Here is a 6000-nt window from a genome sequence, read left to right as displayed (position 1 = left end):
TTTTCAACTGTACATGCAATGGACCCCAATATGGACCATGTACTGGGCCATAACATGAATCAAAATCAAAATATTGTGCATGGAGTTCCCGTCATGGCTCAGTGGTTAATGAATCCGACTAGGAACCATGAGGTTGTGGGTTTGATCCCTGGCCTTGCTCAGTGGGTTAAGGATCTGGTGTTGCCATGAGCTGTGGTGTAGGTCGCAGATGCAGCTCAGATCCCGCGTTGCTGTGGCTCTGGTGTAGGCCAGTGGCTACAGCTCCGATTAGACCCCTAGCCTGGGAACCTCCATATGCCGTGTGGGAGCGGACCTAGAAAAGGCAAAAAGACAAAAATATATATATATATATATAAGTGCAAAGGTATCTGGTCTGCCTGGATATGTCCATGAAAATCACAGTGGCCCACTCATTTTAAACAGATTAGACTGAATGAGCAAAAAGTGGCAAGTGTGCTGGAGGTCTTGTACAATCCTTAGGATAGGACTCCTCTCATGGTGCAGCAAGGTAAGGATCTGGAGTTGTCACTGCAGCAGCTTAGGCTGCTGCTGTGGTGTGGGTTCAATCCCTGGCTTGGCGGCCAAAAAAAAATCCTTATAAGATGAACTCTATATGAATATTTAAGAGCTTACCACATCAGTGAATTTTTCTAGATGCCCAGTGGTATGGGGCATGGTGAGATAATCTCCTCTAAAGGGGCACCTTTCACCTGCCTAAAAAAGTGGCAGGGACGTTAGGGACTAAATTCATAAGTAAGCAGAAAGACTTGGCCAGTTGGCGTTAACCAGTTTCTTCATTGGTCAGCTCAGTGCTGGGACAGTGGGCACATAGGAAAGAGGAGCCATGGTGGCAGGAATGAATGTTATACACAGGCCCAAAAGCATGGGATCCAAGGGTGAGTTGGCTATTATTGCTGCCATATTTTCAATGCCATTAACAGAAACCCATACAGAGTTCCCAATATGGCACCATTCTTTAAAGGAATGGTGTTTTTCTTACCTCCTTACAGAGTTTTTCTCAGTACCATTTTCTAAGGATTTACAGCATTTAGCTCAGTCAGGATTAAACATAAAACTGCAGTACACTAAAGGATCTATTATATGGCTATCTTTGTTATCTACTGCTGCATAAAAATTCCCCCAAATGTAATGGCTTAAAACAATAAACATGTACTTTTTACAGTTTTTTGGGGGGTCAGGAGTCTGGGAATAGCTTAGCTAGATGGTTATGTAGCTAAAGTCATACTCAGCATGTTAGCTGAGGCTTTAGTTATCTGCATGTGGAGATCTATTCCACCAATGTCTTAATCATGTACCTGGCAAATGCGTGCTGGTTCTTCATAGGGGTCCCTGTACAAGGCTATTGGAGCAACTTTAGAAAATGACAAGTGCATCCACATGAGCAAATGATCTAGTAGTGAGCAAAGTGAAAGGAGCACATTATGTGGAATAGCTCTCCAAGTCACATAGTATCATTTCCACAATATCCTATTGTTAACAGAGGTTAGCTCCATCGAGGGTGACTGAAGACTACAGAAGATGAAAAATACATGGAAATAAAAGTCAGTGGGTACCATTTTGGAGGTTGGCTCTCATAAGAGCCAGTATGTCGAAGCAGTGGGCACATGGATCTACTTTTTCTTTTTTTTTGGTGAGGGTAGAGAATTTTAATACCAAATTAAATGAAAGAACAAGACATACTGAAGACCCAAATTAAGATGATTTTGAATCATAAAATGTGAAACTAGTAAATTCAAAATTTTGATAAAGAAAATTTTACAGTAAATTAAAATTTTGATAAAAAATTTTATAGTAATAAAGTAAAACAGGCTCCTCCTTTTCTAAAAATCAAAAAAAGCAATTGCATAAATTATAGCAGATGGCCATGGGATTCACTGATCTGTCCTCTTACAATATTCCACGCTGACAAGAGTGATAGAATGGTATTTTAGAGGTAAAGATGAGATTCTCACTTTGAGATCTTACGCTACAAGAATGATACTCCATTCAACCAGAATGCAGCATACACCCTAATTCAATGGACTATATGATGCTGTCTCCCCAAACAAGTAGAATACCTGTGTTCAGTAACCAAAGTACAAAAGTACTAGTAGCCTCACTTGTTTTAACGCCTAGTGACCTGTTCGGGGAACGTGAACCTCATGTTTCCATGAATCTAGCCTCCATGGGTCCATATTCTTCACTGAAATGACTTTTCCACTGGATTGTTTTGGTCAAAAATCTATTCACTCTATGATGTTATTTCTAGTCTCTCAATTTCATTCAATTGAACATGTGTTTTTTTTGCACCAATACCAGCATATCTTGATTATTGCGGCTTAGTATCAAACTTGAAATCAGGTAGTGTAAATTTCAGCTTTTTCTTCCCAAAGAAAAACTAGAAGATCTTATACATTTTTATACCCATTTTTAGAATTAACTTGTCGTTTTCATCAGAAATCTATTTGGATTTTATTACAATTGTATTGAATCTACAGATCAACTTGGAGAAAATGGGACATCCAACTTAGGTGGGGTTCTCTGTGATATGGGTTCTGATACATTGAGATTTGCTCCTATGAGATTTATCGGTGAGTGCTCTTGAGAACAATTCTTCAGGGGAAATGAAGCACGTCTGGGCAACACACTAGGCTAACCCCGATATACCTCCAACAGAGGGCTCAGTTGCTTTGTGACCTCTATATGGAAACGTATATTCAGAATTTGCTTGTAATTGTCAAACCATAGTAAGTCCATATTGCTGCCAAATACAGATGAATTTGTTAGAAAAATAAATACAAAAGAAAAATACACTGAATTAGAGTTAATACTGAGCAGATATTTTTAACTACAAATACTTTTAAAACCTTAACTTCCACACTGGTAAGAAAAAAGCCTAGCTGACTGTTAGGGAATAAGCATCATTTAGCCAGATTTGTGATGCATATCTTTCTCAGAACTCTATTTCTTCTGTTTTGTTTGTTGTTGTTGTTTTTCAGGACCCAATCCTCCTTTTAGTAATCTAAGGACTGGTGATAGACAACTAAGCTTTCAGCTGTTTCTAAGAACTTACATCTCGATTTTCACTATAAATTATCTCCTTCTATACTCTCAAATTCCGAGAAAATAAAACACCCTGTTGTTGTTCCAAAGTGAAAAAAAAAAATGTGTCAAATTCAAAGGTTTAGAAGTAATTTATTGAGGAGATGATTGCAAAGTGTTTTATGATTTGCTACAAATTCTGTGGTTACGGCCAATTAGAGCAAAGTGCTTACTCAGTATTATTAAACATTGGATATTGTCACTTTGCCCATTGTTACAGAATTGGGTAGACAGAATGATATTTCCCCACAGAGCAATCTATCCCAAGGACTGCATCACTGCTGATTTATTTCCATTTAATATGGTGTTGGTTGTACCCATGGCCTGCTTATTTTCAATTATCACAGTTGGAGGGAGGCATCTTCTCTGCTCCCTGTAATTGAAAAATAACCTGTCACTCTGCATATCCCATTCTTAAATTCTGAGCTCAGATATCACATCCTTCATGAAGCTGTAACTTTATCTCTTTTCAAGTCTTTCTCTTCTGAATTCCAGTATATTTGTAGATAACTCTATTCCCTACAAACTGATTGTAGGCATCATAAGCTAGGGATGTTTTCCAACTAGTATGCTCTACAATGCCTAAAAAAATACTGTAGGTTTATAGACAGACCCTTAATGACTCAATTAATCTTATCCAAAGTATAGATAATACATAAAAAAGAAAAATAAATATAAATTTGTTGGGTACTATTGTTTCTCTATCCAAACATGTCAAAAATTTTAGGTTAATATTTTTAAATTGAGCTAATTAAGGTATTAAAGTTGATCATAAATATGTGAACTAGGTGGCAGAGAATTTTGGTTACTAAAGATTATAGGAGGAGAGATTCATGTTAGGAAGCAACAAATCTACTATGTATTTCAGTTCAGAAAATAGTGTAAAATATTTATCACAATTATGTTCATATGTAATCTGATCAAATGAAGCAAATCATTTGGTTAAAATGTTTTTCAGATATCTGAAATGCAAAAACAAGCCAAGATTTTATAGGCAAAGATCTTGTCTACAGCCATTTTGTAAAAATGCCTAAGAACTGTTTTTTTTGTTTGTTTTTTGGCTGCATCCATGGCATGTGGATATTCCCAGGGCAGGAACAGTACACATCACAGCAGCAACCAGAGCTGCTGCAGTGACAACACCAGATCCTCAACCTGCTGCACCACAAGGGAACTCCACGTGAGAACTGTTAAGCTTCTCCAACTGAAACATTTTTTCTGGAGGGCTGCCTTTCTAGCAGCATCTGTGCCCCCTCCATGTTTGGGGCTTGTGGACCCTGACCTTCCTTCTCAGCTTTGGGTCTCACTGAGTTCTGGAAACTATTTTGTCCACTTGCCCCTTCAGTCCTCAGCATAAAAGTACCTACTGACTTGTGCTAACATGAGTTGTGTGTTCTTTTAATCTTTTCCACACCCCTAATTATTCCTTAAATCCATGCCTTTTTAATATGTGCCATGTTATTTTCTGGAACTTTAAATCAGAAACAATTTATCCCTATGGTCATAGATTATATTTCCTGTTTAAAAACTTTCTATACTCTGGAGGGGGTATATTTCCACATTCCCTATTTTCATTCTCTTGCCCTGGAAATATCAATCGGTGAGCTACTTTTAATTCAATTTCCTCTCCTACGCAAAGACACCTAAGGGCCAAAATTTGAGTCAGCAGGTCATTTAAAGCTTGAAAAGTGGTAGACAAGTTCCAAATTAGAGATATGCCACAGATATTAAAACACATTGAAATAAAACTTGCAGTTACATAAGAAATTTTCTGTTCATGGAAGCCCCCAAATATGATAACCAAACCTAGCAGTTTCTAAATCTTTGCAGAGATTACAGGACTGTATGTCAACACTGTTGCTTCTATTACTGCTCTTAATACTTGCCTATGAAATATAAAGGTTTCTGTAAAGTATTTAGGCATTATATTTTCAGATAACTTGAATAACTCCTTTCAAAAATTTCATGTCCAGTGGAAAGTTGGGTCTGTTAGTTCTTTTTTTTTTTTTTTTTTTTTTGTCTTTTTGCCATTTTCTTGGGCTGCTCTCGCGGCATATGGAGGTTCCCAGGCTAGGGGTCGAATCGGAGCTATAGCCACCGGCCTACGCCAGAGCCACAGCAACGCTGGATCCGAGCCGCGTCTGCAACCTACACAGCTCACCGCAACGCCAGATCGTTAACCCACTGAGCAAGGGCAGGGATCGAACCCGCAACCTCATGGTTCCTAGTCGGATTCGTTAACCACTCCGCCATGATGAGAACTCCTGGATCTCCTACTTCTACCTCCTACTTTAGCAGCTGTAACCTGCCTCTCACACTCACCTATTTTGACTCTTCCAACAGAAATCATTTCCAGCCTACTCAGTTGCTAAAAGGAGCCATGAATTTTTCTTTGTCCTCTTGGATTTGCCATTAGCCCTGCTCCTCTTTCATGAAACTATCTCCTTCCCCATTGCCTATGAATTCTATGAATCTGTCTTCTATCCTTGTCACTGATATCTCCATACGCATGTGACATTCTCTTGCTACTTTCTCCCCTTCCACTGCATAGTTCTGGGTACACATTTTTCAAATACTATTTCAGCTTGAGTTACAACCTCATGAGAATGACTCTTAAATATTTACCATTACTGACTTCTACGTTAAACTTTAGTTTTGCACTTTTGTCTGGCTGCTGGCTATCACTTTTTGATGCCATAAAAATCACTTCATCTTCATTCTTAATTTCCTTGAGATTTCCTTGAAGCATCTCACAACTGAAACACAAATTTTAACACTTTCCTGGTGTCTAAGAAGCACGTTTCAGTGCAGAGGTTGAAAAATTGCAGACCACGGACCAAACCCTGTCTGCCAACTGTTTGTGTACAGCATGTAAGTGAAGAATTTGTTATAAATAGT

The sequence above is a fragment of the Sus scrofa genome, chromosome 2 (genome assembly GCF_054392235.1).
Source record: "Sus scrofa isolate SSC_HxYL_T2T_F1_AM1 chromosome 2, Sscrofa_HxYL_maternal_Yorkshire_Landrace_v2.0, whole genome shotgun sequence".
NCBI lineage: Eukaryota > Metazoa > Chordata > Mammalia > Artiodactyla > Suidae > Sus > Sus scrofa.
Note: the sequence above shows the minus strand (reverse complement) of the source record.